Source organism: Lonchura striata, chromosome 1 (genome assembly GCF_050655825.1).
Source record: "Lonchura striata isolate lonStrDom1 chromosome 1, ASM5065582v1, whole genome shotgun sequence".
Classification (NCBI taxonomy): Eukaryota; Metazoa; Chordata; class Aves; order Passeriformes; family Estrildidae; genus Lonchura; species Lonchura striata.
Genome location: NC_140703.1, coordinates 61955975 through 61982640, shown reverse-complemented (window position 1 = coordinate 61982640; position 26666 = coordinate 61955975). Strand labels below are relative to the sequence as shown.

At 40.7% G+C, this 26666-nt stretch overlaps 1 protein-coding gene across 14 annotated transcripts in view; it reads left to right on the top strand.

Moving 5' to 3' along the window:
• The window catches only part of ENOX1 (ecto-NOX disulfide-thiol exchanger 1), a 355527-nt gene that overhangs the window by 95894 nt on the left and 232967 nt on the right, over positions 1 to 26666 (top strand). For all 14 annotated transcript variants that reach the window (XM_085577203.1, XM_077781387.2, XM_085577161.1 and 11 more), the window contains one exon: positions 16384 to 16461. The gene's annotated coding sequence lies outside the window, so the exon portion shown is untranslated. The remainder of the gene's footprint in view (positions 1 to 16383; positions 16462 to 26666) is intronic.

Genomic DNA, 26666 nt, shown 5'->3' with positions numbered 1-26666 from the left:
TTTGTCTCCAGTCATACCTTGAATATAATAACAAGCATAATTAAAACTCAAATAGCAATTTGGTGCTCTGACCATCTGGGATCCAGCCTGAGAGATGAGATATAGTACAGGCCCTAAAGCTGTTAGTAAGGTAAGCTCTCTTCCTTACTTTTTTTTTTTTTTTTTTTTGTAATTAATTTAAATGGCTTTTAAATGATTTTTAAATTAGTTCATACAACAGCTTTGAAAATTTGTGTCTTGCCGGTGGGATCTGACTGCTGCTTCTACTGCTGTGCCTCAGTCTGATTCCCAGATGGAAAAACCAAACCTCTGTATCAGCTGGGTGCAACCTCAACACAATGATAAAGGAAAGCGAATAAATAGTTGAAAGTTTTTCTAAACATTATTTAGAGGATCCCTTTTTTAATATATGAACCCCAGGGAGAAAAGAGAACAGGGAGGAAGAGGATATTACATTTGCTTTATTAGCATAAGTGTGTGATGGTTCTGCTAGTTGCTTGAAAAGAGGATGATGAGAAGTATTGAGTGCATGAAGTTAAAGCTGATGGAAGTGTTTTATGGAATATCACTTTCTAGCAAGGCTTTCTATTCTCCTTGTAGAGGTTTTCTGTTCTCCTTTTCAGCCTGGAAAAGCTGGATTGGGTTTTATTCTAAGGAAACCAACTACACACTGAGTGTTAAAGGAGGAACTGGAAGAATGGCAGAACCAGAACAGTTAATTCTGGCCTCACCCTGGGGCTTCTGCATCCCAAGTATAGCAGCAGAGTAAAGAGGAGTCACAACTGCACTGATTATTTTCCAGTGTGAAGTAGGGTCTCTGTGACAGGGTGTGACACTCCAGTGCTGCCATTTCTAGCCTCATTAGGCTTGTTATTAAGAGACAGATCTCATGCCATCAGGTGCAGTGGTACACTGATGCAAATAGGCAACTTTCATGGCTCAGTAAGTCACTGGACCCTGTCATGGTGGCAGCTCACTTGGACTTAGGAGGGCTTATGCTGAGGCTGTGTGAGAAACACTGAGGTGGTTGATGTATCTCATGCCTTCTTAGCTGGGGCAAGTTTCCTGTGGTATGGCGGAGTTAACACTTCCAAATGCCTGTACAGATGGACTGATGAGAATTAATTCCAGCTATCATCAAAGGAGGGAGGGAATCCTTTCAGATGCCACACACTAGGTTAGGCAGAGGAAAGGGAAAAGGGGTGGTTGTTTCCTTGAAGAACTTTTTTTAAGTTCCAGGTGAAGCTGAGGGAAAGAGAAACTCTTTCTCCTATCTAAATGTGGACATAGGTTTTTGGCCAGATGAGTAATCTAATACTGACAACACCATTCTTTTCTTTGTTAAAAAAAATCTGTCTTTAATGCTGGAGAAGTAGCAGAAAAACATTCTTATATTTTTCATTTTGCAGCCAACAAAACAAAAAATCAGGTTTTGGTGACTCAGCAGGATTGTCCCATGCATTGGTGCAGCAGTGACTGCAGAAGCAGTAGTTTTTAGAGATAATGCTGAGCTGAGCCCTGATACTGGCTTCAGTGCTGTCATCTTCAGGGCTGTTGGTCAGACAGCATATACCTTCTGGTCTCAATATGCTTATGTCACCAGCAAGGTTTTAGGGATAAAGCAGTCAAAATGAACCTTTTCAGGGCCAACCAAAAGGTGCCTTTTTTTCCTAGGGATTCCTTTTTTTCTCCCCTTCCTTTTTCTGGCTGCTCTGTGCCTGACAGTTGCAATCATCACTTGAAGATATGCATGGTGGTGGGCAGCCTGGGGTTAACCTGAGCAATTGTGCCAGCTGTCTTTCAGACATGGCTTTGCCAATCTGATTTCAGCTGTCAGCATTTACAGTCCTTGCTGCTGAGAACTATCAGGCCCAAGAACAAGTAACATCTCCAAAAAGACACTTCAGCAGTTTGTATTTCAGGCCATCGTTAGCAACTGTCTTTTACATTTCCTATGGATCTGAGAGGAGCCATATGAAGTACCCTGGGAAGCTTTGCCAAAGGAGGGATACCAAGATGTCAGTGGGAATTGCCACTGAGGGTTATGGAGCCATCTTCCTAGCCCTTTTCAGCACATCTTCTCAACCTTTTTCAGCCAGGAAAGTTCTTGCTTGATTCAAGCCTATCAGAATGTAATTCCCAAATATTTTACCTGTGTCCAGGGACTGCCTCTTGGTAAGACTAGAACTGCACAACTAAGTACAGCTCAGGAGAGTGAAGGGATGGGGGGAGGGAGGGGACCTGACAGAACTAGTTTGTGAGACAATTCCTTTCCCCTTCACTTGGACAGACAGGCAGTGCCTTCAGCTTGCATCTGAGGAGCTTCTCTTCAGACCTTAATTTGCACCTTTTCACTGTCCCACCAGCTCCAGCATAAATAAGTAAATAAATACATATGTATAAATGAAAAAAAACCATGAAAAAAATAAAAATCACCACTAGGAAAAGAGAATCAGTGGTAGGAAGAAAGACACCTTGGTCCACATAGAGGAGAGCCTGCAAATTTCTTGTTGCAGATTATTTCCACCACTAGGTGCTGTTCACAGTAGAGGAATTTAACTTATTTGGTCCTCAAACAAGAGGACAGAGGAGGATAACATCCTGAAACCATCTTCCACCACCTTTGAAGGACAGTCTCTCCACTGAGAGTTTCAGAATAACTTGTTCTGCTGCATGAGATCACCAAGCTTGAAGCCCTTGAAGAGGCAAGAAACAGAGCTGGTTCAGTCCAAATTGCTTTGCAGCGTTATTAGGAGTGCAGCATATTTGTATGTTGCTGTCTAGACATACACAAACAGACTGACAATTTTTGTGTATCCTTCAGAAAATAAAAAGTGACCCTCCAGGAGTCTCTCAATGTAGGCACACTTCAGTCTTTGCCCCAGGCTGGAAAAGGGTTTTACAGAAGTTAGGGACTGAATGAGGATATTCTTTTGGAAGTGAAGGAGGGAGAAAATTAGCTACCCAAGAATACCGGTTTATTGTAGCAGTGGTGTATAGATGCTGCCCTCCAGCTGGTGGGGTAGGGCATGATAGAGACAAATGCTGCAGGGGGAGAGCCTGCTTACCCCTCAGTGATGTGTGTGACCATTCATTTCTGTACTCTTGCCCTTGCAGATAATTTCTAATTTTTCTTTTTCTACGCTTTGCCTCATGCTGTTGGTTATTTACTCAGAACATGATTTTCAGCCCCATCAAAACCCTTCAACCTTCATTCCCATCTCTTTGGTTCTGCTTTCCTCAATCCATTCTTGCTCCTCAGCTTTCCTGTATGCTGCTAGAAGCTAGAAGAGACACTCCCCCCAGCCCCTTCATCCCCAAATAATATTAAAAAGTACAACTGAGTTGTGAATGTAGTGACTGTCTAATCTGGCAATTGTCCTCTCTTCCCCTTCTTTCTCCTACAGGCTTTGCTGTTCACTTTCCCTCTTTCAGTACTGCAGCAGGAGTAAATTCCTTGCCACTGAAGAATATATTTTGCTTACTCATTTTAATCACAACCTTAATGGGAATTCAAATAGTATAAGGCACAGATTGCACTCTGCACCCAAACTGTACAGGACTGAGACCCTGTAGTGTGTTACTGGAAAAGTCTGTCTTATTCTTGCAGGTGAAATAACAGATCCTGTTAACGGGAAATGGAATTACTAATAACAACTAGCCCCCGTTGTTCCTCTGACAAGCCAGCTTGTGGAGAGTGGTTTGGTGACTGATAAGATAAGGGAGTGGAAAAGAGACGTTGGGAGGCTGTTTCATTGAAATCTAAACAAATCTCATGTGCTGTAGATTGGTTGATGTCCTGCCCTAATACTTCACTTTTGTTATTAACCAGAAAAACAAAATCAAATCAAAGTTCCCAAGGCAAAACAAAACAAAGTGAAAGTTCCCAAGGCACAGCAGGCTAAATAAAAATATGCTGAAAGATATGCATAATATATTAACTGTAGTTTGCTTCATTTGTAAAAAGCAAAAGAGAACAAATAACCAGTGTTTTTGCCCCTTACGGGCCTTTGTCAGGGACATACTTCTCTGAGCTGCTCAGTGGAGCAAAAATATTTTTGAAAACATTTTTTCATAAGATCTTCCAAGCTGCCCTGCAAATATATATTAACTATTAACTTGTTCTTGAGGTTTTTTTGAAGCAGGACATTTCCAGCTCTCTGACTAATTTGAGTAAATTTATGCCAACAATAATGCAACCAGTTTAAACCTGCACAGCTTTCTCTGTTGAGCAAGTGAGTGCTACAGAACAATTTACATGTATGTGAACTGCCAGGACTAGACCTTTAAGCATAATTTCTGTGATAGCCTCCTCAAAATTGCAGCTAATAATATAGGCCTTTTTTTCTTCCCCATCTTAGTAATAAATCCTCTTAAAACATAATTCTAAGTAATGTAGATTTAAAGACTGCAGTTTAAAATCAAGTGTTTCTTTTTTGGTTTCATTTGTTTGTTTTTTTTTTTTTCTAGAGGGGGTGTATCCTGCAAATGTTTTAGAAATGAGAGCCTTCTTTCCAGTACAGATACAACCGTTCTGGCTCCAGTGCTGTCTTCAGCCTGACTCCTGTCCACATGCTGTCTAGTCCACACCCAGCTGGCTGCTATTCTGTGCCAGAGCTTACTGACACAGCCATCACTTGGAAACTTGTAGGAAATATCATCAAAATATGTCCTAAACATAACAGCATGGGATTTCTGAGGGACTCGATATCCTCTTCTGCACTTAAAGCACTATATATATATACACACTGTGGTGCTGTTGGCAGATGGAAACTAGTGTTTTTAAGAAGTTGATTTAAAAGGTGACAGATTCCAGGCAGACAGAACAAAACAGATTTTCTTGCTGTTCTAATTCCTGCTGGATATACACACGGATATCTATAGAAACAGTGTGCTTTTCAAACCCTTACCTGAAATGACCTTGCAGAAATCTGGAAAATTGTCTTTGCAAACTTGTAGTCAAATTATGTGTAAGGGCTTCTTTTCTGAACCAATTCTCAAAACAGGCTCAGGATTCCTTTGTGACCCTGTTCCACCCCATTAAAATCCTTTTCCAATTTTTTAACAGTCTCTGTGTTTGAAAGTTTAAAATTCTGAATTGGAATATTTCAGTCTAACTGAAGAGCATTTACAAAAGTAGAAACTTGTATTTCAGAGAAGAGCCCCACTTGTGTTTGTAGGGTGCAAAATACATTGTGTGCTGCCATACATGCAGACTGTCCCTGGTCTTGGAAATGCTTTATGATAGATTTCATCCCTCACAGATGTCTTGCTTTTATGATTTATATATATATATATATATATATATATATATTTCAAAAAATAATAAAAAAATATATATATGCATGTATGTTTGCATATGTACTTGCAAACCCAGAAGTTATTGTACACAAAGGGCTGCTGTTCTTTTGAGAGTATGGCTTTTAGGATTAGGCTACTGGAGGCCCTATCTCCATCTTTTCCAGAGGTGACCTCTGTTTGTACTTAGTTTTCAGTGTAAGAGCTGCCTGTGCATGCAGCTTTTTGTCCATTATTCCATTAGCATTTCCTTTATCAGCTCATGACACAGATACTTTAGCAATGGGCATATTGCAAATGCACATACAAGACATACAAGTCTCTTGCAGGCATGGGAGGAACCTGTTTTGTTCCAAACATCCTTACTTTATGTGGCTGTAGTGGTTGGAGTGCAGACACTTTGCAATTTTAGTATTAATTCCAGAAGAAGTGCTTGAAGAATGCATTCCAATGCAGAATTATTCTGCTCTTTGTGTTTAGTGGACACAGGCTAGTTCTGCAGAATCTTTCCATTTGCAGGGCTATAGGGATGTGAGATGATGCCATTAAGATTCTCCCTTGGATGACACACCCTGAGACATGATTGCTGTTTTTTGGAGGAGCTGTTTATTTTTATTTCATTCAAATTTTTCTTTGCTAAAAGCTTTCTGCCAGTAATTGCAGGCTCCAAAGTCAGCGGTAACATGGCAAAGACACATCCCAAATATAACAGATCCTAATTATACTTTCAGTTCTTAAAGTCTCTGTCAGGCTGATTTCTGCTTAAAGAGCTGCTTGCCAAACTGGAAGTGAGCTGGCTGGTGATGTGGGTAGGAAAACTGTGCAGAAAAAAAAATGACCTTTCCCTTTGTCAAGGGCATCTGCCTGCTCATTACTGCAGTGACGTGGTGCCACAGAATCCCTCAGGTGTTCTCACTGATTCCGGCTGATAGAAATCCAGAAATCCTCCACTCTGCTCCAACAGACCCTTTTTGTATGTTCATGTGGGCATGAGAGACACATATATCTCTTCCAGGCTTAATTATATGACACATGACTGTGAGTGAAAGTGGTGGCCAGCAAGGAGCTCCAGCAAATCTCCATCACAGCAGTTTTTCTAGCCAGAAGTAGTCTCGTGGAACCCCCACCAGCACTGCTCATTCCTCTAGTCTATAGTACAAAAAATAATGTATTTCCATATTGTGGCTTTGCTGTGAGTAGTTTAAGACAGCAGTTTTCAACCTCAGTTGTGCTGTTAACATCTCCCAACCACAAAAAAATCACTGTGTGGCCCTATTCTCATCACATTACTTAAAATAAATACAAACGTGTCAAGTGCTTCTACCCTTGCTTAGAAGTATTTTGTGTCTAGAATCATGGACTCTGGTTTTAGAGGAGGCAGTTCAGTGCAAAAGATAATTTTCTGCTTTGTGTAAACCTACATAAATTTTGCTGGGTCAGGGAGAAGACTTTATTGCAAGTAGCTTTCTGTAATAAGCCAGTAACAAAAGAAATCAGAATATACCTCTTTTGACAGAGTTTAAAAGTTGTAAAAAGTTTAAAAAAAAAAGGAAAAAAAAAAAAAGACAGAAGAGTAAGTTTTGACATTTTTAATGCCTTCCTTCCTGGAAAATGGAAGAAGTGGACAATGGTTCTGATCTTTGGAAGGGACTTGGGGAAAGTTTTGTCCACATAGGAAATCTGTGTTGGCAGAAAAGTGTCCAGTTGGCAGAAAACTGCCATGACAGGCAGTTACTCATCTGAGTAATTCCTTAAATGTTAGCCAGACATTCTCTTTCATGAGCTGATTTCCAAATCATTGAACTGACCAGAAATTTACTCCAGTGCTTTGAGGACTATTCCTGGCAGAAGAGCATCCTTCATTCCTTTTCTTTTCCTCCAGTAACAAAGTAAGAAGAAACCTGAGTTTTGCTTTTGATTGTTCCTTATGATCAGCTCTTGATAGGGATTCAATTCGTGCTGCTGTTGCCACCAAAAAATCCCCCATGGCAATGCAAAGTTCCTTTTTCGTTAGTACGGACAACATTTGCAGGTTTGATAAAAGCATTCTCCTCCAGGCTGTTGTTTTCTCTACTTACTACTGCTACCATGTCTCAGGCACACTTCACTGTCCTAATCTTAAAATGACTCTTTCCTGAGGGAGTTACTCACAAAAGTGGTAGACACATCACTATTTTTCCTCCCCCTGTGTGTGTATGTTTTTTTTCCCTCTTGCTATTAGTGGTTTCATTTCAAGGTATATGGAAGTTTTGGTATTGTGTATTGGAGATGATGTTTACCCAAGCAATTATTTTTCTTTTTTTTTTTTTTTTTTTTTTTTTTAATTTTTCAGGATATCATGGGTTTGGATAGCAGATGCAAATATGTAATCTCTTCACAAAGATTATATGGATTGCAGTCTTGATTTATATATTCTGTGTTGCAGAAATGCCTCCATGGTCAATTGGTTAATACCATTTTTGCCCCATTTTATCATGATCATGATGGTGCTGTACAGTGTCTAATCATGCTTCACTGATAATAAGAAAATCTTATGTTATGTGTTTGCATGATACAGTTCTCCATTATATTATAATAGAGAAATTAGTGCTGTTTTTATTCCTGTTAGGATCAGCAGTAATTCAAGCTCAGTTGTAGCTGCTTTGATTTAAGTGGTTATGTGCTCTGAAATATTATGGTGTTTCCTACCTTTCTCCCCTCATATCTGTCCAGTCTCTCCCAACTGGCTGGGCTGCCTTACCTGTGAGCCTGCTACTGCTCTGGGCTTGGGCGGCTGACTTTCAGTGCTACTCCAGTCATAGTAAAACTGTGTATTTTGCTCACATTTGGACACATATTTGTAGGGTGTTTTGTTCTAGCTCTGTGCTCTGCTGACCCCTGGATACTTTTAGCTGGATCTAGCTTGGATGGAAGTCTTAATTGTCCTTCATTCAGCACATAGAGACCACACCTGAAGTACTGTATCTGATTTTGGGCTTCCTATTAGAAGAAAGGCACAGGTATACTGAAGCAAGGCTCCTGGAGGACCACCAAGATGTACAGTGAGCTGGAGCAGAGGATACATGAGAAGAACTGGAGAGATCTGGGACTGTTCAGATCAAGTGAAGGTCATTGGGGGATCTTAATGCTGTCTAAGATTACCTAATGGGAGGAGATGCATAAGTCAGACTCTTTTCAAAGATGCATGATGATAAGAAAAGAACAGGCACAATTTGGGACATTTGAAATCCTGACTGTATATATTTGGATGGAAAAAAGTCACCATAGGTGTGATCAAAGACTGACACAAATTGTCCAGAGAGGCTGTGAAATCTCCAACCTCAAAGTTGTAAAAAGCTTGACTGGAGAAGACTGAGCAATCTCCTTTAAGCACAAGAGGACCCTCAAGGGTCCCTTGCAATATAAGTTATTCTATGACAACCTTAACCTCATAGAGAGAGAGCAGATAATACAGGCAGCTTTGAAGGTCTGGATGGGGAGCTCTGGGAATCAGTCTCCAGAGAAATAGGATTTGGGGGATAGCTACAGGATTATAGAACAGCCCAGATTAGAAGAGACCTTGAAAGATCATCTGTCCAACATTTTGTGAGAAAAGAAGCCTAGATGAGATTATCTAGCACCCTGTCCAATTGCATCTGGAAAACCTCCAGAGACAGAAATACTACCACATCCCTTGGGAGGTTGTTCTAGTGGTTGATTGTTCCCAGAGTAAAAAATTATTTTTCGTATTGAGCTGAAACCTCTCTTGGTACAACTTTTATCCCTTGCTCTTTGTCTTTTCCCTATGTCTCTTTCCTTGTGAAGAGAAAGCCTCCATTCTCTTTGTAGCTGCCCTTTAAGTGCTGGAATACTGTGATGAGGTCCCCCGAGCCTTCTCTTTTCCAGGGTGAAGAGAGGCAATGACTGAATGCAATTCTCATCCAAAGTTTTATAAACAGTTCCACTGAAAAGAGAGGAGAGCAGACAGCTGCAGGAAGGTGAAGGACAGAGACAGTAACTCTAGCAAGTCCTGATGCTTTGAAGTCCCATCCTCCCAGACTGCTCTCCTCAATTTGCTGTTTACACTTTTTGGGCCTGAAGCTGCAATGGTGTCCTTGGTTCTCAGGCTGAAAAAGGATTGTTCTGTCTAACTAAACTGTGAAGAGAACTTGATAACACTTTATATGAAGTTCAGAGTTATATACTAATGCAATATAGAATCTGAAAACTATGGCAGCTAAAACTTAAGGCGTCACTCCCTCTTCTATTTTTGGAGGACTTGGTGAGGAACTGGGCACAGAATACCACTGCTGACCTGCTGCTTGTCCAGAATTGCTTTGGTTTAATCCCAGCCAGAAACTAAGTACCATGCAGACGCTCACTCACCCCATCCCCCAACACCCCTCCCTGTGGGGAGGAGAATTGGGAAAAAAAGTAAAAGTTGTGGGTTAAGATTAAGAGCAGTTTAATAAATGAAGTAAAATTAAATTTAATACTAACAATAACAATAATAATGCTGCTAATGATGATAATAGTAGTTACTGAGTAATGAAAAAATAAGAGAGAAATAACCCCAAGAAAAGCAAGTGGTGCACAACACAGTTGCTCACCACCATATAAGCAAATGCCCTGCCCATTTCTGAGTATGATGTTCTATGGTATGAAACATCCCATTGATCATCTGGGATCATCTGTCCTTAACATACTCCCTCTCAACTCCTTGATTGGCAGAGCAGTCCTTGACTCAGTGTGAGCACTACTTAGCAACAATTAAAACATCAGTGTGTCATCAGCCTTATTCTCATGCTACATCCAAAACACAGCACTGAACCAGCTACTAGAAAGAAAATTAACCCTATCCTAACTGAAACCAGGGTAAAGACACAGCTAATAAACAAATTATGTGGAACACAGGCTGACTCCTGTACTCTAACATGAGGTCAGTAAACAGGATCCTGAATAAGGTGTTCACAGTTAGGCAGGGCTGCCTGTCTTTCTTTTTGCCTTGTCTCTCACTGCCTGCCTGCCTTCAGTCTTTGGTAACACCCAGGCTAGGAGGCTGGCGAGTATTGTTGCATTAGCCATTATTAAAGACTTTCAGCATTGTGTGCTGTGACATGTACCTGGTTTTTATTACTTTTTCTATGGATTGTATGATATCATCCTGGATGGATGTGAGCCAGTTTCTAAATCCTGCCCTTCCTCTTTCCCTCCCACGTGTTCAAAATCTAGCTGTGTTCAGCAGGTATAAAAGTGCTGACCTAGAGAGCCCATGACAGCCAGCTGCACTCCCGTATTCCTTTTCTCTCCTGTTTCCATCGCTCATTTTTCAAACAAAGAAGTTCTGCTCTTTCTGGTGCTGAGGATGGGAACTGTGTTTCTTAGTGCAGAAGCTTTCTGCCCTTTCTGTCAGTCACACAAGAAGTTCATGGGCCAGCTGCACCAGTGTAGGAAAAGAATCGCTTGTACATGTGCAGGGAGAGTCAGCTAGTCTTTAATTCAGTTTTCAAGCATGTAGTATGTTTTGCTCAAGCAAATAATTAATTCAGTTCACCATTTGAATTTTGTTATGAGAAGCAGTCTGAGAAAGGCATTGTTCAGCAGCATAAATCCTATAACGTCTTTAGAAGTATGTTTTACTGTGGCATCTTCTGATCAGTAAAAAATGTCTTTTGCTGTCAGGTCAGCTTTCTTCCATGTCACAGGTGCCTGGGGAAGGGCAAACAAAAGCCCTTCCTATTTTCCTTACATAGCAAACATTCCCCAAATTGCTGTTCATTGATAGCTTCACCCCATGGCCACCTTCCCACAACAGGTCCCTGGACCAAGGAGTCACAGCAGTAAACATGAGGCTGGGTTTCAGTCTTTGGGTGCTGGTGGAGCTGGAGATGAGGCACAAACTCACAGACTTTGTGCTCAGATAGTCAGTAGAGAAAAAGACACCTGTCATGCTCAGAGGGTTCTAAAAGTGAAACAGCCTCTGTACCTGCATTACAGAAATGTGGGTGAGGATATACATGATGAAATGAGGGTGAAATTTGTTGCAGTGAACAGCTGAACAATAAACAGCACCTGTTGCTTCTGTACTTTTTGACTGTTATATATGAAATGCCCAGATCCTTCAGGACACCACTCTTCATTATTTTATTGCATTTGGCAAAGCTGAGTATGGAGAAGATGCAACCTAAGAATCTCTGGAAACTGAGTGAGGCATGAGGGTTTGGGGTTTTTTTTCCCCCTCTGAAAACTCTTTTTCTTCAAAAGTAAATAGGACAGACAAAAAAAAAAAGGAACATTCCCTTCATTGTCATGATACTGATGAATTAAGATTTCCTGGGACCAAGAGTCTAAACAAAGGGATATGCTGGAGTGCAACCATACTGTGTGAATTGGAAGTTGACAGCAAAGAGTTCTATACAAGTAAGCAACTTCACAACATCTCCATCGATCCAAGGCATTGAGTATCTCTGCATGCTCCAAGCCAAGTGTTGGCTTGTTTGAGGGTTGAGGATTGCACTGTTGGAAATGACAGGCTGCCAAGCTATTCTCACAGATACAGGCAATTTTTGCAGTGAGCCAAGAATTAAATTTTGTGGCCAAGAGTTAAACCTTGTAAACCTGTATCAAATAACAAACCCTCATATGGTGTTTATGCATTTTTACTGTTAAAGAATAAATCTTATTTGAAAATAGGTCTCAATTTTGAAATATTTTAAATTTCCCTCTTTACATACTGTTCTTGCACTATAAGAAAGCATCATTTGCTGCCTTTAAAATGTATTCTAAGCAGTAAGACTTGAGGAACAAATGCTACATTAAGTTAATAAAAATCTTTAAACCAGTGGGTCATGGCACTGAAACTGCCTGTTCATGAAAGCTCAAAATTCTTCAGCTTTAGAAACCCATGGAAGCACATAAATCACTCAAAAAAAAAACTCATAGAGAAATCACCTTCCCTTCCCTACTGCTGTCCTGCTGTGGGAAGCACCTTTTGCTATCCCTGATTTCCCTCTGGAGTGAAATCGCATCCACCATTCAATACAAAATTAATAAAGGTATATAGAGCATGTTGAGCAAACACTGACATATCCCCAATGGTGAATTTACATCCCTCCATTCTGTTTAATAAAGGAAGACAAGGCATACAAAACTAGCACAGGAGAGTATAAAGCCCCTGACGCAAAGCCCACCAAAGCATGGCACTGAGGATGAGCTTCTGCGCTGGAGTAAGCGGCTCTAAGCGCAAGACAAATCTTGGGGTGGAAATGCTGGTTCCCTTTCCTCAGGAGGCCAGGTTCAGGAGGGCTGCCTGGCAGCATGCCCAGTGGGTTTGTCACTCAGGAGTGGGAATTGCCTGAGCTATTTGATGTGTTTGCAACATGTCTGTGGTATTCCCTCCTTCCTGCAGGTGATGTGCAGGATAAAAGATGTTGTTTCAATTGAAGTCTTGTTCATCTGCGTCCCCCCTTCCACTTGCCTTGTGCCCTTCTCTCTCCCAAAGGCACACTCCGTTGTCATCAACATGCAGTTATGGGTCTGTAAAAATTTTCTGGGATCTGAACGGCCAGTCAAAGGCTTCTTGGGCTGTTGTGGTGGACCAGGGACTGCTGGAGCAAGGGATTGGAGATACTCTGAATGTCTGTGGCATTTGCCCCCTTCAGAAAATTGCCTGATTTTAGTATAGAAAATAGGTAAGCAATCTCAAGCATTTCTTAGATAATCTGACTCAATTTGCTTCTCAGGTACTCTTTATGAAGTGGGAGACCTGGCATGGAGCTCAAATACTAGCAAGAAGGGCTCTCGCTGTTATCCCACAGAAATTAAATATAATCCCTTATACTCAAAGCAGTCAATAACCTCTTCTTTACCAGCATCTGTTACATCTGTACCCTTCAGAGCTGTGCCAGCCCCCTCCACAATAGCCAGCCATTGATTCAGCTGGAGAAACTTCTCGCAACTGATTGTGAACAGTTGGAAACTGTCAGTTTTCAAAATGTTTATGGCCACACATTTCTGAAGAGATGAGCTGTCTTTTGTTGCCTGCTGGCTTCAGGTTAAGCTATTTTTTATCACTCTGATGTTTTGTAGACACCGCTGGTTACTCCCATTACTCCCAGGTTTGCAGCATCAGCTTCTCCCACCAGTTCATGTGTATTTTATGAGCCCAGAGATGTTTTGGCAGAAAGTGGAGCTGTGCCAAAAAGAGTTGTTCCTGCTTGTCTTCATGCTTGCCTTTTTTTTCTGTACTTGCAGCATCTGAAGAAGGGGAATGCTATAGCTGAGGCAAGGAAAAGCTGCCCAGACTGCTTTGTAGAATGGTGGTTGGTGTGCATATTTACAGCTGTCCAGGAAGAGTGTGTCAACTGTGTGTCTTAGGCTCCTTACGTACCACCTCCTCACACTGCTTCTAAGAGAAATTGTGCCAGTCTGTGGTGGCCTGTTGGAGGTCTGCCGATGGCACTGGTTGCCACAAAAGTAGGATTTATTTGCAAAGACTCCAGAGATTTTTTCAAGCTTGAAGGCCCATGTGGGATTACACCAGTCATTAGGTATCCCTCTTGTGCCCTGTGGGACAGACCCACAGTGTCCTCCATCTGCCAGCACTTCAGTGGATCTTCAGTTGGTACAAGGCCAAGCTACTAATCTATGAATTTCAGAAGTGTATTTTGCAAGCAATGCCTTTTAGCTAACTTAAAGGTGAACTGCTCATTTGGATGAGGAACTGTGTTAGGTGGGATGAAGCTGTTGCAAGAAAATATCTTCCTTCCAAGAAAATTCCTTTCTGTAGGCAAGTCTTTAGTCATCTTTGTAACCTTTGTCATCCTCTCCTCCCAAGGGAGTTTACTCTTTGACCTTTGCTATTCTACCAAGGCGCCTCATAAATTATTATTCTTTTAAATGGCACTTAGACTGTCATCGTGACTGCTAGCCTTGAAGATTTGCAGTCTACTCTGTAATTTTGAGGGGGAAAAAATGGTTTAGTGACAGAAGAAATATTGTACTTCACGATAAAACTACTTTTGTGTTTCATTTTCCACTCAAGTCATTCATATCCCTGTCACTAACCTCATTCAGGTCAAGGGCTTGAGGCAGAGAACGGGCATAATATTTTTGGTCAGACTGATGCATCTGAATATTGCAAACATCTGTAATTTTGAATTGAAATGAACATTGTGTTAAATCCTCAGGCAAATATTATCAAGACATAATAGATTACTGAAGTTTGCATTTCTTTTGGCAATTCAGACCAAGGCTCTGTTGACTGGTTATTCTAGACATTAATGAACCTGTTTACGCAAAGGGAGCTGCTCCTTGTGGCTGCAAATTAGATCCTGGATTCTGCAAACTTTGTAGGAAAATCTGTGCCAAGTAGTTGAGATAATAATGAAAAAAATTAATCAGGCACACATTAAATGTGAAGCATGGAAGAAAACATCTGCAGCACTCGGTGGACATCTGGGTAACATACTTGCAGTGCTGTTTTGCCAGCTTACATCTGGAGTGGTTCATGAGAAGAGAACAGATGCTAGTGTGAAATAGGTCATCATAGCAGCAGGGCATCAGAACAGAGGCATTTCTTTTTTTTTCTTGCAGTAACAGCTATTTCTTTTTAGTCACACCAATTATGAAAATGTTAGCCAAGTATGCAATGTGAATGCATGTATTGTGACAAGCCAGTACTCCTAAAGGGCGTCAAGGTAGAAAAATAACCTAACAAGGAAGCTTCAGAGAAGCAGCCCTTTCGCTTTACACACTGAGTATTCTTTAACAAACATAGTGATTATTTTTCTTAAGATTACGATCTTTTTCCCTCCATGCTTTATTTTTGTATTTAGTAGAGATGCTACTAAATGCCTTCTAGGTGGCAAATGCCCAGAAGCAAAGATGCTAATTCAGGCGAGTTTCATCAGTCATTTCAAAAGAGAGGTCATACAGATAAGAGAAATGATCAGTACACAGTATGTGAAGCAGTGACATTCAGTGAGCCCTTGTCACTAGCAGCCATTAGCATGGAGGCCTGCTGTTACGTTTCAGTGCTTTATGTGCTTTTCTTGACCAGGCAGGAAGCCTTCAGAGCACTGCAGCAGTTAGTAGCATACAAGTTATTGTTTCTTTCTTGAATGCTTTATATTTTTAGTGCCATTTAGATTTTTCCGTGTCCCCTTGTGCATCTAAATTTTAAAGAGAATCGAAGAATGCATAATTCATATTTGTCCCAGAGGTAATGGAATGACTCAATGATACCCGTGAAGGAGATGATTTTAAATTTCATGTCTTATGCAAGAGGTCATATTTATACAAAAAGTGCAAAAATTGGTCTCAGGGATACCCATATAATTATCCTTACAATAATGAGCATGGATTCCAGGTGGGAGTATCACAGGAAGCTTTAGTGTCTTGTGTGTCATCATCCCTTATGATCATGGTGTCATGGCTGTCATGATCGAAAACTTAGCAACTGATAGATCTCAAGATATGACTTGTATTTTGGCTTGGAATAGTACTTGCAGGAGGTGTGAAAAGACAGGTTTGTTTTGGTTCTCTTCAAGTATTCATGCAAGATGTGAAGCACTTGTTTACTGCTGAAATTCTTTCCTTCATTTAAAGCAAAAACAGTTGTTTGTTGATGTTGGGCAGAACCCACCAGTAGATGCTTTGTCACACAGCAGAATTCCACTAGACTATTTCTGCTCTCCTTCCCCAAAAGCCTAGAAGTGCCATGGCTAGAAATAAGTGTCTGATTCTGTGATATGCTATATATTTGAAAATGTACTTTATGGACTGTATTACAGATAGTTCAAAGGGAATATAAATTGGTGCACCGTTCTCTCTTTTCTGCTAATCCAGTTCCATATATTCATTACATTTTTATCCTAAAACATTTCTTTTAAAAACAACTTACCACTTTGCATTTTATTTAACTTTGATTTTGCTATGTTTATATAATTGTTATGATCTAGCTGCTCCTGTAAAGTAAAGTGTTTAATATCCTCTAGACCAATTCTACTCTGACTTTTAGCATTGTGTATCCAAGGAGACAGCTGATTTTATTTGCTTTTCCTTTAGAAACTTCCTAGTTTTAACTCTACTTTCCACTTTTTGCAGGATTGGCCATGAGAATTTGTAACATTCCTTTGGAAATACTGTGATGGGGCCACTGAGAAGTTACCTTCCTGTGTACAGGTCTGTAAACTCTATTGTGTTCTGACTATTTGTCATGGTTTAGAAATGGTATTCTCCAATTTAGTGTTCCCACTGAAACCACTCCAAGCTATATGTTGCTCACTCCCCTCCTCTCTCCCTGACTTGTTCTCTCCTTCCCTCCCTGGACTGGTGAGGAAAATGGGAGTCACAAAAGATAAAGATCATGAATTGAGATAACAACAATTTATTGGAAACAGCTACGAAGCAAGAAAACTAGCAGTAACAGCAACAATACTAATGATAGAGTGTGTAAGAGAAGGAAATCTTGCTGACCCCCTGGAAATCTCTGACGATACATGCCACTTCCTGTGCCATGCTGCCCCAGTCCAGAAGCAAGTCCTTCCCCCTTTCCTTGGAAGACAATCTGAGGTGGTACAGGATAATGGTCTGGGTCCTAGCCATACCCTAACCAGGCTACTGCAAAAATTAACCCTGCCCTGGCTAGAACCAGGACAGTATTTTAGCATGTAGACCCCTGTGCTGACTTGATTTTTTTCTCTTGAATGTCTGCAAGCCGAATCTAATTTTATGCTGGAGAAAGTGTTGTGAAAAATTCACTTTGTTTCTCACCAGATGCTTAGGACATAACTCTATTCTGTTACTGTTGTACAGATGTAGAGTAACCCATTCGTCTTTCCTTCAAAGTGAATGATTGCAGTTTATAGAGTTGAACTGCAGAAAGGAATTGGGCCTGTATGTCATTTTCTTCTCACTGCTATGCCTCTCAGTATGTTTTGGAGCTTCATTACCCTAAAAAGCCCTGCAATCGATTGCTTCCACCCAGGTTGTTCATATGTCAGCAGCTGACCACAGTTACAGCTGTGGATATTTTCAGAAGCACACTTAGCAGACGATCAGCAGAATTACTGAGGCTTTTGGGTCAGGAGGAGCTCAGGTTCATGGAAAGTTTACAAAAATGAAAAAAAAAAGTTTATATTTAAGAGACTGTAAAAAGAGCATAATAATAGTGGCTTGGCTCCTGTTGTGTCAGCATGGCAAGAAGTGGTGAGAAGCCTGTAGCTAATGCTGCGTCCTTGTCAACTGAAATGATAGTGTGGCCAGCAATCACTCTGATTTAGAGGGTAGAAAACACTCCCCTGCATTTCAATATGTTTTTCCATGCAGCTATATAACAGAAAAAATTTATATCTTACTGCTTTCAAAGCTAGTACTGAACAGCATTTTAATAGAAATCTGCTAAGAAAAAACTATGGGAATCAACTTTTCCATCTGGGTGGTCATACCCTGCTATTGTTCACGCTTGGGGTCTGTAGGAATTCTATGCCCTAAATAATAATTTTAAAAAATGTTCATTTTTGAATATACTGTATTTCATTTGCTTGGTTTATCTTGGCATGCTTTGGGTGTTACTGTTTTCCTTGTTGGCTCTGTAGTCACATACTGTTTTATTAGTCTGTAGGAATTCTGCAGGGAAAGTAGCCTGTAAGCTTTAAACAAAATCAGATGGATTTAGGAGATGAGATGTATCCAAAACAACTTTTAATTCATTCTTGGAAATTATTATGATAATAACTTTTAAAGCCAACACAGCTCCAAGACACTTTAGAAACTCTTTGAACCTAGATGTAAACCTCACACAAGGGCACAGCTTCTGTAATGAGCGAAAGCGCTGCATCAGACTGGTTGAGCTACTGCAGATACCAATCTGATAGTGCTGCCTTGGGCCTGTGTTGAGTGAAAGCTCTGTGTTCAAAAATAAGTAGCTTTTCACTGTAATTGAACAACTGTTGAATGATCTGTGTCATCCTAAGGCTTTGACTACACTGCTTCTTTCTTTAATGATGATACCCCTTCAGGCAAAATTTGTGGTTCTCTTAGACAGGGGGTGGGGAGAAAGAAGTGCAAAACATGGAAGACATTTTGGATTGAGGGAGAAAACTAGTTACAGTTGGCATTTGCATACTTTACTAGTAGCAACACCAGCTTTATAAAATCATCCTTTCCAGACCTGTCTATGAGTGTTGCTTGAATCACGCCTCACCTAAGCCTTCCAAGAGTTACTGCTAAAATTGCCAAAGCAAAGTGAGGTTAGGCCTGCGTCTTAATAATGTGATACGAATGCAATCAACAGCTGCCATGCGGAGAATTTTTAGGCAAGTCATTTGTCTAAAACACATTTTAAAAGTCCCCTTGTTCAGCAGTCTAGTTCTTGGAAAATTGTGATGTACATACAAATTAGTATTGTGACATTTAAAAAAAGGAGAAATATGAGATTCATTTGATATATGTACATGTTAAAAGTATGTATTTTAAGAGGCATAAAGTAGTTGGGTATGGGTGTGACGTACCTTCATTATAATGCAGAAGCAAAAGAAAACCAATTAAATTAAAAGGCAAGATGGTTCTACTGAAAAGGCGATAGAAGGTATAATTTCCCCTTGGAAAGTATTGTCAAAGGTATTCCCAGAAATAGATATTTACATCAATAAGAATGCCATCACAGATAATATTTTTCATATTATACCTTTATAAAGAAGTTACAGCAGTTTCATAGCAGTGGCAGAAGGCTGAACTCACTGATCCTCACTCTGGGGTCTGGGTGAAGCTTCTGCATCTATGTAGGTATCTCTTGTACCACTTCTCTGCAGAGTCTGGGATTGATGTTGAAAGGAAACAAGATAGTGATCTCGCTAAATAATTAGTTTAACCTGGGTCTGCTATTTCCATTAATCCCATGTCTTTCACTGCAAATTTCAAGAGTTTTTTTTGTCATTTGTGAGTATCTTTCCTCTTGCTTTCTTAATCTCTTGTTTATTTCCTGCATCTGATCCCTCAACTTATTCCCCAAAGAGGCCTCTTTTTTCCTGAGATCTTTATGACTTGTTATTGCTTTGTTGGAGTTTTATTAATTTGCTCAAGTTTCTAAAGTTTTCTGTTGGGGTCACTAAATACCTCTTGGGGTGTCCTCAAACCTTTGCCCTTGACACTCCTGTGGTGAAACAAGTATCGTGGTTTTACAGGGAGCAGAGAATAACAAAGTGGTCAAAACAGTTCATGGCCACCACTTGGGATGAGGAGGCTCTGACTCCTGGGGCTGGGTTCCTCTGCCCTGTCCTCCTGTTACAAACTCCTGGGCACATGGTCAGCGTGGGCTGTGGGTAGCGTGGGCTGGCTCCTGGGGAAGCTTGGTGGGGGGAGCACTGCTCTGTTGCCTTGCTGCTTCTCAAGTGAAGAAATCACAACTGGCAAAACACAAATCTGTCAAAAAACATAGGAGGGAAAGGGAGAAGGGAGAGTAAGAGTCTAGGGAGGACACTCTTCCACTTTAGCTGGTAATCATGGCAACTGTAGCTTTGATCTCCACATGGTGCTGCACATGGACCTGCTGCTGCCCTGGATAAAAATGCAGCCATGCCTTAAAGCCATGTTGCTGGAAGGGCCAAACTCTCTGTGCCACCAGGCTTTGCTCAGGGCTCAGCTGTCCCACCAGAGGCTCCAGTGGAGGATTGCAATGAGAAAGCGGAGGGAGCTGGTGCACAAAACAGGACTGTGAAGGAGAATGGTTATCTTTGTGCATCTTACATGTAAATTACCTGGCTACAAAGAGACAGGAAGGAAAGGAGATGTTATTGCCTGGAAACATGCTATGTGTGCATTTGATGCATATATATGAATTATTGAAAAGGTGGAAACAAAATAGTTTGGTAGCCAGAGAAAATCTGTAAGCAAGATGCTTGAAGGAAATACAGGAAGATAAAATGGGAAAGTGGGGGAAGTGAATCTCAAAAAGCTGCCATGCAGGGAGAATTGTTTGTTATTAGAACAGAAATCCAAACAAGACTGTGATTTTGTAAAGACTCTTGTGTCCAAATCATGAGTCTTATGTGCAACCTAATTATAAACACAATGAGCTGGTGCAAGGACTTGAGCACAAGTCTTGTAAGGAGTGATTGGGGGAGCTGGGGGTGTTTGAAAAAAAAGGAGGCTCAGGGGAGACCTTATCACTCTCTACAACTGTCTGTAAGGAGGGTGTAGTGAAGTGAGAGTTCATCTCTTCTCCCATGTAACAAGCAGTGGGGTGAGAGGAAACAGCCTCAAGTTGCACCAGGGAAGGTTTAGATTGGATATTAAGAAAAATTTCTTCATGGAAAGGATTGGAACAGCACTGGAACAGGTTGTCCAGGAAGATGGTGGAGTCACCATTCCTGAAAGTGTCCAAAAATATGGGCATGAGGCACTTAGGGATATGGTGGAAAACATGGCCATGCTGGGTTAACAGTTGGACTTGATGATCTTGGAGGCCTTTTCCAACCTCAACAATTCAATGATTTTATATGTATTTGTTATTTTCATTTTTGAATGGTGGCTCAGAGTATCTGTTACCATCCAGGTCTGATTTTTTGTTGCCCATAGCAAGCCACAGAACTAGTTATTATGGGAAAATCTAGAATGGCAGTGTGCTCACCTGAGTAAGAGCTGTGGCCAGAGGAACTGCAAGAGACTGAAATTCATATGTATGCAGGGGAAACAAACCAGCAACAAACCCAGACAGCAGAGTGAGCTTCTGCTGGATTTTATGTTTTGAGTTCTTTTCAAGATATTTCTAGGAATAGTTGTGAGTACCTCCTCTGCTGGAGGAACAGTCTAGAAACATCCTTAAATACTTCCCTGTTGTTTAATGATAGCTACTTCCCAAAAGAATGGGAAACCAGTTGAGGACTCCTGAAAATTAAGCAAAGGTTTCATAAGCTCAGATTAGGAGTAAGGCACTTTACTTGCATCACTCTGGTGCCATCATCTTCTGCTTTAAAGTGGCACTTTGATAATACTCTGCTGATCTTAATTCCTGAGGCAAAACATAAAAGGAAGGGATGTCTTTAGTGTCAATGGTCAAGAACACCTTAGAGACACCAAAGATAATTTGGTTCATTTGCCTTCACTACCAGCAAGACTTGTCTAGATAATCAGAGAGAGATGTTTATCTAATCTTCCAGTGAGGAATTTTTCAGTGCCACCCCATGTAGTCTTTTCCAGACCTACACAACACGTGGGTATTTCTAAAATTCACATTATGCTCTATTTGCTTCATAAGGAAGCATTTTGGTGTCTTATGTATAGTGAAGCTAGAGAACAGTTGAACGTAACTTTCTTTATGGTAATCTTTCAAATATTAGAAGGGCAAATGATTTTACATTGTATCTGATTTAAGCTGTTTCTCTATTTTTCAGAATAAACATTTTCAGATCTTACAGGTCCCATTTAAAATAGTTTTTCCTGTCTTCACCTTCCATGTGTTGCTAAATTCTTGATACAGGTGCCACCATTAAGAAACTGAATATAGTCAATATGACTTTCAGATAATACAAATTATGTACAATAAGCCCAGAATTTAAAAGTTCAGTAATTAGTTATGGAGCTAAACCCTCAGACAAAATGACCCCAATCCATATTATGCCTCAGCTGTGTCTAAGTGGAGTCACTGCTAGTGCCTTCTCTCTCTTCCATCAGTTAAACTCTTTCATTGTGATATTGGGTAATGAATGACGCTGTTGGAGAAGCACTAAGTGTGCAACTGATGGTTCTCAGCATATGGATAATGGCACATCTTGCACCTTTTCATTGCCCACATTCTGCCTGCACAGAGATAGCTGAACAATAGATGAGGTGAAATGGTGGCCGCAGCACATTTCAGAAACAATAATTGTCCATTAGGCCCCTCTAAAAGAAAGACAGCAAAGAACTGCTAGGTTTTTTATCCCTAAGGCTCTCAGACGAATCAATCACACGTCATGAATAATAATAATAGAAGAGGGAGGACAGCTGTTCAACCGAGCACCATCAGTATTGACACCTTCCGGGAGGAGTAATCCCCTTGACCAAAGCAGGTGTCACAATAAGATAAAAGTCATAAGCTACAGCTCCAGTGAGAGTCTGTTGCCATATACAGAAAGATATGAATTGATTTTGCTTCTGAAAGGCAGTTAAAACATCTTCTCCAGCTGAGAGGAAAAATCTGCTGTCACCACTGTTCAAGTCTCTAGAAACAGCAGTGAAATATGAAGAGATAACAAGGAAAACAAGGATTGTTCATATGGCCAAGCACCAATCAAAATGAACATTTCTCCTGCTTTTTAGCTGAAGTATGAAAAAAGGCAACCTGTTCAAATAGTAAACATTAAAGGGTTTTTTGGAATTAGTTTGCATGGGCACAAATAGAATCTTAGAATAATTTAGGTTGAAAAAGACCATTAAGATCATCAAGTCCAACCCTTATCCCATCACTGCTGAGTCCACCACTAAACCATGTCCCTAAGTGCCACATTTACACATCCTTTATGTACCTCCAGGGATGGTAACTCCACTATTTTCCCTGGGCAACCTATTCTATTTACTGGACAACTCTTCTAATGAAGAATTTCCTCTAATATCCAAGCTAAACCTCCCCTGGTATAACTTGAGGCCATTTCTTTTTGTCCTGTCACTTGTTATTTGGGAGAAGAGATTGATCCCACCTCAGAACAACTTCCCTTCAGACAGTTGTAGAGACCAATAAGATCTCCCTGAGCCTCTTCCAGGATAAACAACCGCATCTCCCTCAGCCACTCCTCATAGGACTTGTGCTCTAGAACTTTCACTCTCTTCCTTGCTCTTCACTGGACATGCCCCAGCACTTGAGGGGTTCAGAGCAGAACACAGCACTTGACGTGTGGCCTCAACAGTGCTGAGTGCAGGGGGAGGGTCACTACTCTCATCCTGCTGGCAACATAATTTCTGAATGATGGCAGGTTTGATCCTGCGATTAATATATTCCCAATGCTATCAGCATTGGAAACTGCCTGTGATAAGTATTCAGCTCCTTTTTGTCAGCCTTATAAAAACTCTTCAACGCCAGCTTAGTTTAGGACCAAGCTTTGTTCATCTTCAGAACTCAAAAGTGAGCAAAGTCAAATCAATATCATAAGTAATAGTAAGGCAAAGTCTTGATTTTGGTAAGGTTCCAGCCTTCTTTCTAGGTGGAGGTGTGGCACATACAGTGCTTCTGAGACGGAGAATCACAAAGTATAGTGCTTCAGAATGACTCAGGTTTATAGGTGCAGTAATCACTTCAGAAAAGGGAAAATACAGAGGAAGTGATTATTAGATGCCACCAGTTAAAAAAACTAACCAATAATAATCAAAAAGCAAAACTTAAAGGAAGCAGTGTCAACTTTAATTGACTATGTGGAAGAAAAGACCCAAAAATGACTGTAGGCAACCATTCAGGAAAGAATGTGCTCCTACTTAATATCATAGATCCCGCATTCAGAAAAAAATCCCCAAATGACCACCGAATATTGAGTTCAAGAAGTGCTATGAGAATCTGAGGAATCTTGGCCAACTTTGCTCAAACAGCAAAAATTAAAGTAGAAAGATGAAAGAATGTCTTGGTTCAAGCTACTCTTTAACTCTGGGCCTTCAGAACTCTGTTAAAAATTAACTAAGGAAAAGGTAATACATACTATTGCTCAAAATATCCTAGAACTAAAAAAAAAAAAAATGTTCTTCATCTAAGTAGCCACAGGTTTTTTTTCCTAGAACTATCCTAGAAAATTAGGAAGTAGCTTGAGGGTCCTGCAGCTGTATCACTTGTACTGACACTTCCCATTAGAGCTGTGGCTGACCCATTTCTGAAGGTCTCACTGATGGAGATTCTCTGAGCAATTCATTCCAATGCCTAATTTTCCTTGCAACTAGAAAAATTCTTTTTTTTTTTCTTTTAACTTGGAAGCTACTTCTCTCTTACCTGCAATGAAGAGGAATAGGTTATTCCTTTGTTCTTGTAATTTTCTTATTTGAAATTTTTTGGTGTGTTTTGTCATGTTTCCTCAAGTTTTGTCTTCTTTGCAATAATCAACAAACTATTCCTTCATTTTTGCCATGTTTTTAAGAGTAATCACTGTCAGTCAGTTACATCCTCCTTAAAATGCGGCATCCAATACTTCACCTAAGGTTATGGTTGAGCTCTTTCCAAAACAAAGTAATAAAGGATCCCCTTTGTGTCTTGTAGATAACATTCTCCTTTATATTTCTAATAAGATATTCAAAGATACGTGATAGTGACTGTTGAAGCTTGTGATTACCACTGATCCTTCAAATAGCTTTTCTTCCTGATGTGTGGCAAACCAACTCTCTTCTCCCTCTTGCTGGTAGTGGTTTATTACTATTGCACTTAGTGGTTTTCTAAAGGAAATTTTCCTGCCTTTACAGCCCCTAACAAAAGTACACAAAAATGTTACACAGACTAGATGAAGGGCATTGAAGGACAATTTTCCTAATATGGGGCTTCATAGAGGCACTAGAATTACAAGAGCAGTTGAAGGTAATTATGATAGTATTGACAGGTTGTACTCAGATGTCCTTATGCTTACAGTCTCAGAGAAAATCTGACCCGATCTCACTGAAACAAGAACAAGTACTAAAGAGAATAAAAGAAAACATTTCAGAGGGACCAAGGATCTTGAATGCAAAGATCAAGTGTTAAATCAAGGAGAGGACTGATGGAAATATGGCACCCTCTTTGTAAAATTGACTGATATAATGTGTTTTGCTTAAAGGACACTTAATTGCTTTATAATGCTTTAATGTTTTAGGTCCACTAATTCACTTTAGTTAAAAATGATGTTCTGTATTCCTGTCAGTCCAGAGTGTTGCTCTCTTCACCCAGCTTTTTAACTCTTTTGAGGTGACAGGGAAATAAGGGGAGAAGAGATGATTACAGAGTAACAGGTTAAGGACATACTTTATTCTGCAATGAGTTCTTAAGCCGTTGCCCAGTATTCCTTTGTTTTTTGTGGGTTGTTTGTTTGTTTAGTGTATTTTTTGTGGGTTTTGTTTGTTTTTTTGTTGTTGTTGTTGTTGTTGTTTTTTTTTTTTTTGTGGGGGGGAGGGTTGTGTGAACTATTCAGCAATATTTCTGAAATCCTGGCCAAAGTTTTGCAGACCAGCTCCTGTCAGGCTCTTATGTCTGTCACACATGAGTGAGATCAATCAAACGCTCTATCTGTTCCCAATGAAGTGTAGATATACGGAGAGACCTGGTTGTTCTCGTGTTCTGAGGCACGAAGCATTTTGAACTTCTGATCTTTCTATAATCCTTCCAGGAACATTCCTCTTTAATGCTAGAGGCCTTTGCCTCCAGATGGTCACTCCTGCAAACCTTCCACCATTAACGCATCTTTGATTTTTCCGCCCCTGTGGCTCTGTGTGTAGGTTGAAGTGAGTTGGGATTTCTATCCAGGAAGTTTGTCTCTGTCAAGAGCCATACAATCAGCAGGCAACTTGCAGTGCCACAGGATGGGCTTTCAGGAAAAAAAGTCAATGTTGGATAGCCAAATGCAATATAGTCTTTTAAAGTCTTAAAGTAGTAAAAAATCTCCACAAGTCAACATGGATGTCCTTTATGAGAACATTTTGTGTCTTTGGAAGTGTTTCACTGTGTATTCTGAAGATTCACTTGGCTGCTGATAGTCTCACAATGTGTGATATGCTTAAGGCTGTGGACCTGAATCAAAGTAGAGGGTTTTGACTTAGCAGCCTGTGGCTTGTTCAGAGGCTTTTCCTCACTTAGTTCTCTACTTGTATTCCACTCTGCAGAATTTCCCTCAAAGTTGAAATCTTTGGTTTATATTTCAGTCTACCAGGATTCAGGTGCTCAGTGAGAGCCCATAGACCTATGGCTAAGGGTTTACACAGTGGAAGAGTTCCTTTGTCCATTTTCCAAGCCAGCCAGAAGCTGTGTAGCACAGTTAGCAAGATGCTGAGTACAAGCTCAGAAATTGCCATGATTGGCAATGTTCATTAGCTCTGACTCAACACAGTCGACTTGGCCTTTGTGCTGCTGGTGAGTTTACATGGCTTCCAGTTGCCTCCAACACAGAACAGAACACAATGCTATGGCAGACTGCACAACATTTAAAGCACCACAGAGCCCTGGAAACAGAGTACTCTGTGAGCTGAGAAGAAGCCTCCTTCAATGGATTAACGTCCCCTGTCCCCTAAAAGTCTCACCTCAGTTTCTCAGCCACCCGTCAGGTCTCTGCGGGTGAGGGACAGCGTGTGCTGTGGAGGCGCGTCGGTGCCAGCTGGCAGGGCTGCCCACACCTGCCCACCTTGGCTGCTCTGCCTGCCTCCCTCTCCCTGGGCAGCAGTCTGTGTGCAGCTTCACCGTCCGGCTGCTGGTTTTC